This window comes from Solanum lycopersicum, chromosome 9 (assembly GCF_036512215.1).
Source record: "Solanum lycopersicum chromosome 9, SLM_r2.1".
Lineage (NCBI taxonomy): Eukaryota > Viridiplantae > Streptophyta > Magnoliopsida > Solanales > Solanaceae > Solanum > Solanum lycopersicum.
In genome coordinates, this window is record NC_090808.1 from 49,838,353 (window position 1) to 49,852,732 (window position 14,380).

The following is a 14,380-nucleotide window of genomic DNA, read 5'->3' on the forward strand; positions in this document are numbered from 1 at the left end:
CAGTACGGGGCCGTCGATTGGTCTACTTACCGTAGATGGGCCCTCGTTGTTTGGCACTCGAAGTGGACTGCCTAGTTTTAGTTAAGTTCGACTAATTAGTTAGTTAGTTAGTTAATTAATTAAGGGTTAAGGGGTGATTAATTAATTTAGTTAAAGGACTATATAAGCTAATCTAAGTCATAAACCAACTTAATGTCATGACCCGAATTTTGGAATCCAGATCGAGACCGGCGTCATTGACCTCTCAGAGGTCGCAGACAAGCCTCTTCTTGCATTCATCACATTCATATGGTTAATTTTAGCGAAAAATATAAAACTTTTTATATGTATGAAGTATACATAAACTTCATATAATAATTTCATATTTACATCATATATTAAGCTCAACATTAATGTAACAACCATCTATCATAAGAATAAAATCGAAACATGATAAGAATATATCATAAATACGTTTGCCAACCATGATCTTATTACAAAAGCTTCAAAATGAAAGTACGAAAGAAAATTCTAGGGACAACATCCACTAGCTATGTCTAAAACTAATCTAGACTAAAACTATAGCATTCTTAAAATCAAGAGGACCTACAAAATGAAGTGGAGAAACGCTGATGTCCGAACCGTTGCAACAGTCGTCAATCTGTGATTTTTACATGCATCTATAAAATAGTAAATAGTAGGGATTAGTACACCAATTGTACTAAGTATGGGTGTATGCACACATACACATAAAGTTATGTATGACCAATGAAAGCTCTTCCTAAACAACATGCCATTTCTGGAAAGTCTGGTCATTAGACTATCCTAATTCGTCAGTTGTGAATTTTGGTATGAATATGATGAATTTTAATGCATTCAAAGCACACAAATAATTTTTTATATGATTACAAGACATTAGTATCATCAACATAATTTTAGGACAACTCGGGCGAACATCTGAGATTTTGGTCCTCTTAGGCCTAAAGCTCCCCTGTGAACATATAGTTTATTTTTCAGTTTTTTTCTTCTTCTTATTGTTGTGTAGTTCATTTATTCCTTTGGTCTTATATTTTACTTACAAGTGCAATGGTTCATTGTAGTCTCATTCCCACAATGAATCGATTTAAGTAATCCAAGGACTAAGGAATAATTTTTCTACCGTATAGTGAGTCATTCTTTACACTATATATTCATTACATTTTATAAGCCATTCTCTATTGATCATACCATTTATTTCATTACTTTCATGTTAGGAAAGTTATGAGGTTTTTAGTTGTTATGTTTCTACTCCCCTTTATTGGCATCATAAAACAAGCCATTATAAGCCATTCCTATTTGGCTTTGCCCATTATTTGCTGAAACTTCATGAGTGTAATATTGACAACTGAAATTCTTAAGCTCTTCTTCATTGCTCACTTTGAACATACGTTCCATCATCATTCTTTCTTACTTTCATAGAGACATACTTAGGAATAAGATCATGCGAGCTAACATGAAATCCAGTGTCTTTGTCACGACCCAAAAATGGACGTGATGGCACTCGTCTTATCCCACCAAGACAAGTTAGCCTAAAACTCAACCATTACAATAAAGTGCAAAAATAAAATATAAGTAACTTAATAAAACCCCCAAAACCTGATAGTCACGTGTACAAGCCTCTAAAGTATTACAATTGATTCAAAAGAAAAATTCAAGTCTCAAATGAACTTGTTTCTAGAATAGAACAAGATCATAATTAAGGAGATGAAAGTCTGCTGAAATGGAAACAACTACCTCAAAAATCTCCAAGAAGCCTCGGAAAAGAAGAGAATGACAAGTATAACAAAAATCCAGGCTCATAACCTACAAATTTTTTTGTAGAAGCAAGGGGTGAGTACAAAACCACACGGTACTCAGCAAGAAAATCTCTAAACACAAGCTAAGGGGATGAAATACGGGTACTCCTACCACCCTCAACCAAATCCCCACAACTACAACCTGCAATAAATTCAACCCAACCTAACAACTCACAGTTTACATAGCACGTAGCTCAACAACAACACTTAGACAAATTATATATCCTCAACAACAAAACTTCAACAAATTACATATCTCCAATAATAATACTTCAACAAATTATATATCCGCAATAACAAGCTCAATATTGATCAATCACAAGTTCTGCAGAAAGGCAGTCACTAGATCAACAAAACACAATATCAAGATCACCAATGATAAGTATGTGCAATGTAATGGAATGCAATGTCAAGTATAATGATGCATGTCTGACCTAGTGATACACATCCGCTGTCTCTCAGTCCGGGATCCATGGGGGACATATCTGTCCATGCATCTGTCGCGGCGCACGACACGCCCTTGATAATAGTAACCATCGCGGCGCGCGATACGTCCCTCGAAATATAGTATCCATCGCGGCGCGCGATACGTCCCTCGAAATGGTACATCCTCTTTAAGTTCTCATTCTTTCTCAATGCACATAACACTTTTCACAACCATGTGTCAAAATAATGCAAATGACATGTTCACAGAAACAAAGAAGATATCACCATTTTCATAACATTGCATAATTTACAATCAACAATGATTCAACAAGCCTTTCAAATTATTTGATATTATCAACACATCACACACAACCCATTATTGACATTGCCTTTTATTACCCTTTGTTTTCATCATTAGAATTAATCAATGTGGAAGTCAACCCATCACTAAGTCCCATTACTCCCAAACATATACCACAAGGAAATACACGCATTTCATACACTTAACAAGAGTTTAGAAATTCACTTGCCTGAATCAAATAAGAATTTACTCCGGAACTTGAGCCTTCCCTATTCGTTGAACTTCCAACTCAAAGAAATCTATTCAAATAAATAATCACAATAAGATTTTATAGATTTGGGCGAGTTAATGGGTCTAAGTTAGACATATAGATTTGGTTTTGAAGCCAGAAACTGCCACAAAACCAAAAGTATACCTCGTGACTCACAGATATCTTAGTCTTCTATCCTTCGTTCCAACAAAAAAATTGAGTCAGCATAGAGGAACTCCGAGATAGTGACTGTATTATTCCTTTTTGTACCCTCTTTGTACCTGTTATCCAACAATTGTACATAGCTCTATACAACATTCCTGTCAGTTGAACAATCTGAAGAGAAAGGATCGTAGAGGGTGTGCCTGCCACAGCCCACTCTGAAAAATCTCTTCCTGTAGACCCATTTGTCTTCACTATTCAAAAGCCACAGTATTACATTAATATAATCACAAGTCAACCAAGAATTCCTAAACTTTAGTACCATACTCAAGCTTTGATTCTTTGTGCTTTGGTTTATGTGGGGAACTCACAACAAAAAGGGAATGTGGTTCCTTTTTTGACATTTATATGTATTGTTCAATGTGAAATTTCCAACCTTTTAGTTTCTGTGCCACCGCATAACTTTTTCATGACATCCCCAATACACGCCCACCAAACATCTGTATACAAAATTCATCCTTCACTTCAATGATCCTTCTTCCACAACAATTCAACTGCTATTAGAGTCAGTTTTACTTGTGACTTTGGTGTCAAAAATACCGTACAATTTTTCAAGGCTTTACCTATGAATAGCTATTTTCATAGGCTTCGTTGCTAACTCGGTTGGCCGGTTTATTTGGTGAATTTTATTAGCTTCTTATCTACATCAGCCCTTCCATTATTGTGGATAATTTTCAGAGTGATTGCTGTCGGACAAATCTGCATTATGGTTTATATGTGACAAACCCTAGTAACTTATTTTTGATAAATATGGATAAAATATTATAAGGTGTTAAATAAAATATCACTTTAGCCCATTAATTATCAATTAAGTCAATTATCTACAATTACTCATTAATTAATTAACTCAAGTTAAAAGAATAATAAAATTATTTTTTTTAAAATGACCTTTCGGGTCATTACAGTCTTCCCCACACTGAAAAGAGGTGATTCACCGATTTAAATGAATCTAGATCATGTGAGATACTCATGAAATTCAGTGTCTGCCCCACACCAAAAAGGGGTGATTCCCAGCAATGGTGAATTCATCTCAGGCGTTAACTCCACACCTAAAAGAGTGGCTCACGGCTATAGTGAACCAAGAACATGTTTTATATATTATACATTTCATATTTATGAGACCTTGGAATCGTAGATGTAGCATCAACACATCTCAAGTGAGGGGAACAAATGTGACCTCAACCCGAGGGACTGCTTTAGCAAACACAGAGTCTGCTTTATTCGTTTATTTATACTTCACATTATTCGTTTCATTCATTTGTAGGCTGATGTAAACACCAGCTATACCTAGGAGGAAGTTTATGACTCTCATTGGGATCGTGAAGTGCAATGACCAGAATGACCTAATGTCATTACTTGAATCTGGTTTTACCTCCTGATTGGCTTACACAAACCCTTCGGTATTGTTCATTTCATTATCTTTTGATACTTTGAGGAACTCCAACCTTAACTGACATAGATCATGTGAGCATCATGAAACACTGAAAAGAGGTGGAATCACTGGCCAAAGTGACCCAAAACATGCTAGCGTTCATGGGAATTGAACCCCGCCAGAACCCTATATTGGCAGTATAGGTTCGATGACTGGGATATATAAGGAGAACCATACCCGGCATACCGGAAAGTCTCATCTCATGAGAGTTGCATGAACCTCAACCCTTCCCCAAAAAAGGTATCACTGCTCATAGCTAGCCTATCGGTGCTCAGTATAAAGTTCCATTATATTCAACTCATACGTCATGGAAGCTGGATTCTAGTATGAGGACATCATAGCTCAATAGATGATTTCTCATCTCATCATTAGTATTAAGTATACATCAGTCTCAATACTTTCATTAGAGTGTACATAGAGACTGGTCTTTTCATTATCTTTACACTCTCGTAGGTGAGTACATTTTGGTAAAATTTACTTAGGCTCATTTGAGATTGCTCTCATCTTTCACATTAGCCTCTTATCATTTTGTCACCATATTCATTAGCATTAGCACATTTGCTTTTCATAATTACTCATCCCTTTTACGTGAATTCTCATTTCATCATATGCCAATTCACTTGGCCATTTAATGTGTTTCACACTCTTACTTAACTCTTCTAGGGTTTCATCATTTCATTACATACATCTTAGTTACTCATTTCTTTTTACGTGAATGTTCATTCATCATCTTTTAGTGTTGACTCAAGCATTATGGAGACTTGCTTCTAGATTGAGATTTACTTACTCTATTAATGACTGGTCATCCTTACTTTACGTTGATGAATTGTGAATTGTTCTTTACATACGATCCTTAGGTGTTAATGAGACTAGTTTCACACATTCTAACACCTTCATTCGTGGGTATTCTTTTAACAAATTAGCTTTGGTATAAGTAAGACTTATCTCACTTCCTTTAACACCCCATTTTGGTTACTTACTTAATTTAGACCCCTTTAATTATGTTATAAATCACGTTACTTACGTACTTTAGTATAGTAGCTTCATATCACCGTTTATGGACGATGAGCACTTCATTCAATGAGTTTCATGTGTTCATAGTTCATTCTTGTGGAGCATGTTGGGAGTTGTACCAATGAATGTCATGCCGTTGGTTATGGATTCATTGATATTACTTTAGAAGTGCTTAATATATTCTTGATACTCTTACTACACAAGAATTGACATATGATTAGTATTGACTCAAGATTTGGGATGTTAGACTAGCAAATTCATCCTTTTTGGCATAACCCAATTTTTACGTATGTTCATATTTAAATTTCCATATGTATGAAACCTTATCCAATCTTTTAATCATTTAAATAAGTTCCTAGCCATTAGTATATATTCATTTTGACCAAATAGAGTTAGCCAACTTTATTGGAACCAGAAAGCCAATTTATTCAAGATATAATTTCATAGATGTCTTTGAGCCAATTCTTAATTTATGGATTTTAGTGTAACGTTGTAAGAGCATATTGGACAAAATTATATTAACATTTGATAGATTTAACATCTTCATAACATCACAACAATAACAAGTCAACATTCAGCCAAAGACATATATTCACTTAACACATCACAGACTTAACTTAGCATATTATTGATCTTTAATTATCATGATAAGATTAACTTTACACAATCAAAAGTTCATAAGTTCTATCTATACTCATCATCAAAGAACAATACATGTTAATAAAAATCATCACCACATACCAACAACATGATCTCTAACCTATTCAACATTGAAGTCGAAAAAGGATACTAAGGAAGGGAAGTTCGACGAGACCGACGTGAACAACCCTAGTTTTCAAGATCTTGTGAATCATTTGAATGAAAATACTCTTAGAGAGAGAATTCCAGTATAGAAACCCATGTATTAATTAGAACTTAATCTACGAAGACCACCTTGGAAGAACCTTGAAGAAACCTTGAAAATCGTCTAAGAAATTTTCTATTTTTTTCTTGCGTTTTGTTCACTGTTTTTCTCACGCTTGTTTTCTGGTTTTAGTTGTGTATTTGTTTGACTTTGAACGTGATTTTTAGTCTTAGGAACTGACCTTGACTTATTCAATTTAGGGTTTAATAAGTTAATTAAATAAAGTAATTAACTAATTACTAAAAAAAACCTCCTAAGTTGACTAAACATAGGAGAATGTTTAATTGACCTAAAATCTGAAATTTTTGGTGTTGAATATGGTTTAGGTCAATATTTTGACTTTATATTAATTAATTAAATCCTTAATTTAAATAATTTAGGGACCTAGGGTAAGTACTAAAGTACCCCTAAGTCATTGGAACCATAATCAACCCTCTAAGACTATCCTAGGTTAAGTACTAGGATGTTTCTTGAATTATACTAGGTTACCATAAGAATTTCGATTTGACCCCTTTAATTTTATTAATTAAATGGATAATTAACAAATTAAGTGACCTAAGGTAATTACAACAGTACCCTTAAGTCTTTATAACCATAAATGATCCTTTGGACCATCCTAGGTTAAATTTTAGGTTTTCTTTTTCTTGTCTCAACCGAAATCTGAAAACTTCTTTTTGATTTCGGTTTTGACCCTTCAAATTAATTAATTAATCTGCTATATTAATTATAAGTAGCCTAGGGTACTTAATAAAGTATCCCTAACTTTTTAGGACCTTAACTAACTCTTTGGACCATCCTAGGTTAGGTAGTAGGTTGTCCCTTTCTTGTCTTAACCAAAATCTGAAAATTTCCTTTGTAGTTTTAGATTTAGATCTTTTAAATTATATAATTAATTTTCTAAATTATTTCATTCTGTAAATTAGGGAAATTACTAAAGTACCCCTAAGTTGATAGGACCATAGCTAACCTTTTGGACCATCCTAGGTTCGTACTAGGTTGTCTCTTTAACTAGTACTAGGTCAGTATCAATTCGATTTTGGTCCAAGGTTGTCGGGTGCACTAGTGGGTCCATTTCAGTTAGTCCTAGGTTAGTTATATATTTGGGTCAGGAAGTTAGGCCTCACATGGAGTGGTCCCTTATGTATGTTTTTGTTCCCTTAACTACCCTAACCGAATTCGGTTAGGGTGGTCACCTCCTCTGGTGCTTCTTCACATGTCTTGCGCATGTGCTTGCACTTGAGTTGGTTATAATTTCCTAACTAACTATTATTTATGGTTCCTTTGGGAATGTTTACTTATTGTCCAAAGATCGTCACTATGTCCTTGGGCACTGCTTAATCTACATGATCATTTAATTGATCATGTGACATGGTATCTAGGCTTGACACTTGGATACCTCATATCTTTTTGTGAGTTAAAGGAAAAAACATTTTAGTTTAGGGTCTTCATTGCAGGTACCATTCCTAAACAAGCTCATTAATACTTAGATATGTGGCTAACACTCTTTAAGCCAATATTTTATAATATGCCCAATATTTTGCTTAATTGGGTATTATATAGAAATTGGCTAACATCCCTTAGCCATTTTTCTGTACTATGCCGAATATTTTCAATATTGGCATTGGAATGCCTATTTATCCCCAATACGCATTCTTAAAGATCTATTGGTCTCTTCACTAGACATAAAATTTTCAGGAATGTTACATTACCTCCCCCTTAGGAACATTCGTCCCCGAATGACACTATACATCATTTTTAAACTAAACACGGTGATTTTCGAAAACACTTTAACAAGATTGAAACTTTACTCTTTGTGAATATCTGAATCACACTTATATAGATGATGCATAACATTCAAGCTTATCTGAAACTTCATATTTAAGATCGAGGAACTTCCTTCTCAATAAAACTTAACTTAATGCACATCACAAATCATGCAACACAGAAAACATGCCTATGCTACAATAAAACAACAACATAAAATACAACATAACTTCGTTTTAACTGACATGGTTCTATTATAAGACATATGATTAGGGACTTACCACAACAAATCCACTAAAGCACTTAAACTTAGAGTTTCTTACAGATAAACCAGAATTAGGAAGAGTATATGTAACCTCTTAAATAACATTTGGTTCGCCTTATGATTTGAACCTAATGACACCCAACTTAATTTCAAAGGGACTTTCCACTATGCCATCAACATCTATACATACCCCTTCGGCCATAACACTATCTCCTATGGGAGTACTAACTAGAAATGGTTCATGTAAGATCTCAGGAAGTAAGTCAAATTGATTAGTCAATAAAGGAGTAACCATAGACAAGGTAGATCCTGGATCTAATATTGCATAAACATGAAAGGATAAGACAAGCAAGTTACCAGTATCCACATCCGCAGAATTCTCTTGTTCCTCTCTTACTTTCAACAATAGAACAAGTTTCTTTTAGGGTGTTCGACTACAACATGTGGCCGAGGCTGAGCATCTGCCTTGACCTGTTGGATTTGAATCATGCCTTTCTCATTTTAACTCAACTTATTTTGAAACTGAAGCCTTACTACCCTATTTCTATAGTCTATTATAGCAAAACACTTAAGAAGCAAATCCATGTCTAAGCCATATTCTTGAGTTGGTATGGAGCCAACGTATCCTTTTCCTCCTCATTAATACTCTTAGGAGGCTTTTAGACATTACCATACGTTAACCTCCATGTGAACATCCACACTCACCACACGTCTTTCATCCACGTTGGGTATTTCCATTGTGGCCCTTTCTTGGGAAGGCTAAATCTTGATTCTGGCGCCTTAGACCACTTGACCATCCTAATTCTTGTGTATATCCCTATACGTGCTCACACAAGAAGAAAGTTAGATACTTAGAATGACACAAAGTGTCAAAGCTCTAGATAGCACGATAAAGAGTAGAAGAATGGAGGATTTCCTATCATCGCGTAGTCTCTAAGTCATTATTGTGGCATTCTTTACAAACTAAGCTAGAATTTACGTAACGTGGTTGTATTGAGCTTTAGATCCTAGGTTATTTAACCTCATGCTCTGATACCAAGTTTGTCACGACTCGGATTCTGGAATTTGGATCGAGATCGGAGTCGTTGACCTCTCAGAGGTCGCAGACAAGCCTCTTCTTGCATTCATCACATTCATATGGTTAATTTTAGTAGAAAATTTAAAACTTTATATATATATGAAGTATACATAAACATCATATAGTTATTTCATATTTCCATCATATACTAAGCTCAACATTAATGTAACAACCATCTATCATAAGAATCAAATCAAAACATGATAAGAATATTCATAAATACGTTTGCCAACCATGACCTTATTAGAAAAGCTTCGAAATGAAGAGTTAGTAGATCATGAGTTGAACAAAGAAAAGGTAAGCATTCGTTCTTACTCTCTTTCAAGCTTAAGTTTTGTATAAATTTTTAACTCACATACTCGTACATTCAATATACTGATGTCAGATGACCTGCATTATTTTATGATGGAGACATAGGTAACCAGGATAAGCACGCGGCATTTCGTTGATCCAAATATAGCTCCGGAGTTTGTGGTGAACCTCCTTGCATTCCGAAGGACATCCATTTCTTTTTCTTTTATTAGTTTTGTTTAGGATGTTGTGGGGTCTGTCTCAACATCCCTTTTAAATCAGTTTTGAGGCTTCGTCGACACTAGTATTTTAGTTTTTAGTTTATTGTTGTTTGTTGAAACTTGAGTGTAATCATGGCCAAATATTATATGAAGAAATTTTATTTAAACATGTTTTACTTCTTGTTTAAGTTGAGTTTAGTCTTCCGCTGAGTTAAGTAAACCAGGACAAGGGTTCGCGTAAGGGCTATCAATGGTCTTCGAGTGCCAGTCCGCCCAGGGTGTAGGCTAAGGGCATGACAGGAGGATTAGAGATCAACCCTATTTTTGTGTGGGAGGAGGACACATGAGTGATTTACCATGATTTCACGGTATTTCTAATGTATTTCACTTAAGAGTTGGTGTGTCTAGAGCCTTTTTATATGGGTTTTAACAAGTTTTGTGCCTTGTTTTGCAGAAAAGATGTTCTAGCAGAATAAGAAGAAGACAACTGAAAAAGTGCAGAAATAGACCTACGGAAGCAATTGAATAATTGTCATTCAATTGAAGCTCAATAGGTGGTGATCATAGATGAGTAGCTCAAACATTGGAGGAAAATCAGGAAAGTTTGAATAAGTGTGGTACCACGATTTTCATCGACGGACCGTACTGGTGAATCGTAGTTTGTGACTACGACAGTTCTAGTACTTGATATTTGAAGATTCTATGTATGGATCTACGGAGGACCATCGACTGACCGTGTTGTTGGTCCGTTGTTTGATTTAGAAAAGGTGCAAATCTGGAGGTCAAAATATTTTCTTAGTACCGAGCGACGGAAGCAAAGTCGCGCGCCTGATCAAAACTTTCCTTTTTTGAATTCCTTTTACATTAAGACTTCGTTTTCTATAAATAGGGGATAGAAACCTCATTTTAGGGTTGGCTATTATTACTTTTGTTATAATTCTTTCTTTTGGGTATTGTTATTTACAACTTTAGCAAATTATCGAATTGTGGATTCTGTTTGAAGATTTTCATTTGAAATTCAAGTTGCAATTTCTGGGTTTATTCTTCTTGTTTAGTTCATGATTTTTTCATCTAAAAACATGAATTGTGATTTCGCTAACATGGGTAACTAAATCCACAAACAGGGTTGTGGGAACCACGAGGGATTAACAACGTATAACTAGAAATTAAGAAATTCTTGAATAATGTTTTTGTATGCATTGCTAATTCTTTCGTTTGGAAGTCTTTTTAACAAGTGCACGCGTTAGAACTCGCTTTATAGCTACTTGCCGGACCAAGGAGATAGTTAATAGGAAAAGAATTATCAACATAGATTTAGTGTGATACTATATAATAGGGTAGTGTACATCAATTATGATATCTAAAATTAGGTAATGGTAAGGGTTAGTAAATTATACACACGTAGCCGGAACAAAGAGTGGGGTGAAATTCTCTAGATGTCAGACCAAGGATTTAGAGATACCTAATTTATCACTTTGCATGTAATACACTAGGAAATGATTGTTATTACTGGGAATACCGCGTTATGAACTTGTGGGGAACACACATACCCTAGTTATTTTCTCATCTTGATTACAACCAAAGTTTTCTTTTGTTCACTTGATAATCTCACACTTAGGGAATTTATTTCACAAACCCCCCCCCCCCCTTACTTTATTGCTTCGAAAATACCTTGACTAAAAATAGATAATTGTGGGTTAAAGTTAAGTCTAAACCATTTTTCTTGTGGGATCAACCCCAACCTACTAGTTGGGTTATTTTCTTAATAACGATCTCTTATACTTCTTTAGGGAGGTGTAATTTGAGCATATCAATTAGCATTATTTTTTTGTGGAGATGAGGACACATCAACATTAGTTCTAGACAATACAAGTATCTCCTCAACAACTAAAAATATACTAATAAGATGTACAACATATAAAACAACAAAATAAACACCCTTCAAATAATTAAGAAAGTCTAAAATATCAGAATCAGTATTTAACATGTAAAAAGTACCCTTAGTGCTGACTCTACATCCAAATGTCTCAACATTTTCAACACTCAATTCCAGTGCTATTTTATGAAACAACATAATATGCAACTCATCTTCATCTATGTTAATTTTTTCAACACTATTGATTCCATTGACATACCTTAAAGTAGGATCAAATATAAAACAACTCATGGTGAAATTAAAGTGTCACTACAGTTTGAGCCATTATATTACAATACCTATAATGTCAAAAGAAAAATAACTACAGTCAAAACCATAAACTTACCATGACTATAACACAAAAAAACCTAATTTATTTTTAAAAAATAATATCAATCCCAATCTTTAGAATGAATTGTTGTAATAGTTAAAGTCATACTGTAATTCTTGCAACACTGGACCACAAACTCTATCAATACCCAAGACAATTGACCTTAAATAAAATATTAATTTTAGTTGTAATTGAAATTTTACGAATAAATCCTAGAATCTACTCGAATTCATGAAATATGTCATTGAAGTCACCGAAGTCACATATCAACTAAGAAGACATATTACGCAATATTACACCAAAAGCAAAGTAAAATCCCCAAAAAGTTCAGAAAATCGAATGATAATCGATCCTAAAATCAAACAGATATGCACGAGAAAATGAAAAAGCTCAAAACTAACGCAAAGGACAAGAACTTACAACAAAATCGGAGTGGAACTGAGCTTCAACTGAGAAGGTTTGAAAAACCACATATGATAGTGTACGTGTTAGTGGAGAAACTGCAGAGAGGACAAAAGGAGAACAGAAGTGGAGAAGTCGTGCAGGTTTGGAACCAGGGTTGGACTATTCTTAGTTTAACATGAGTCATTTGCCACGTGGAATGTAATATCATACATGGATTTTTTTTTTCCTTTTTGACCTTTTATATGTGTTTGTGCAACACCCACCATACCACAACCAAAAACTGTTTTAAATGTTGGATTTGGATGAGTTCAAGGGTCAAGATGACAAAAGGATAAGTAGAAGAGTCCATAATACAATCTCATACAAGTTTAGGGATCCACTAGACCATTTCGCCTTATTTTTTTCCTTTTCTTCTTTTTAAGTTGATTTTCTTTAAATTTATTAGAGATATTCTTTTTATTTTACTTTTTATTCTTTTAATATCTATTATTTATTTTGTTTCAACGTAACTCTTTTTAAATATACTAACTTAAATAACTCTTTTAAAAATGATGAATTATAAATTTAAATAGAAATTGATGAGATAGAAATATAATTTATTTAGTTTTTTTTTTATAAAAGGTAAATTAGATGTAATTGAATGAAGAAACTTAAATTTCGTCAGCATCCTTTCAAAAATATTTGTTTATAGAATTCATCAAAGTTCGTTTATATTTTTACTTCTATTTTAGAGAGATGGAAACTTAATCAACATATTTAATTTATTTGTTTTTGTCTTTTTTATAAATTATTACTAACATAGTAAATTGAACTATATGAACTAAAAAAAATTGACGATGCTATTTATTAATTTTCTGAATATGCATTATAATATTAGTAACTCTATTCTTACACACTTTTAAAGGTTCTTGACGATTTTCATAGTAATATATATGTGCTTGAACGGATGCTAACTTAAAGTTTTCAAAAATGAAAATTAAAGTAAGTTAAATTTAGATGTACAGGTAAATATCTTTCTTCCCCGTCTTGCTCCCTTTTTCATTATTTAATTTTCACATGTTTCAGGAGTTAACTTATGTAATACAATCGATACACTAAAATTTTTGTGATTGTGTATTTGTCCTTAATATCTTTGATTAGTTTAAGCTTTTACTTTTATGAACCAATAGAATATCTATGGTACTTGTACAAAGTGCATTATGTGAAACTACTACGCACACCGGACACTTGCATTACCACCCGAACTTTTACTTTCTAGCAAAAATTCTTGTTCCGCTACTATATATATATATATATATATATTGTGAAACTACTACGCACACCGGACACTTACATTACCACCCGAACTTTTACTTTCTAGCAAAAATTCTTGTTCCGCTACTATATATATATATATATATATATATATATATATATATATATATATATATATATTATAAAAATTGTAGCAATATCTCAAATTTGAATTGTCGAAAGTTGTAGCATCATTCAAAATATTAATTATTTCATTCAAATCGCGTCATTTCATTTCATTTTCTTAGAAATAGTCAATTTTGGTGGCTTGTTGAACTGTACTAGGGAAATACTTATAATTGTTGAGAGATTATATTGTTGATTATCAACCAATGAAATCCATTTATTTATTTGAAGGTCAAGGTTTGCTTATACAAAAAAATAAAAACAAAATAAACATTAAAATATAAAGAAGCAAAAATACACAATTGTGGAGCATATTCAATCAAAATTA

The 14,380-nt window shown here is 33.5% G+C and overlaps 1 long non-coding RNA gene across 1 annotated transcript; it reads right to left on the bottom strand.

The window, feature by feature from the left end:
• Positions 1-400: 400 nt before the first annotated feature.
• LOC138338164 (uncharacterized) lies at positions 401-13,274 on the bottom strand. Its single transcript, XR_011211536.1, has 3 exons — positions 12,649-13,274; positions 1,753-1,821; positions 401-659 (listed from the first exon to the last, which is right to left on the bottom strand). It is a non-coding gene; the product is annotated as an uncharacterized lncRNA (long non-coding RNA).
• Between the last annotated feature and the right edge of the window lie 1,106 nt (positions 13,275-14,380).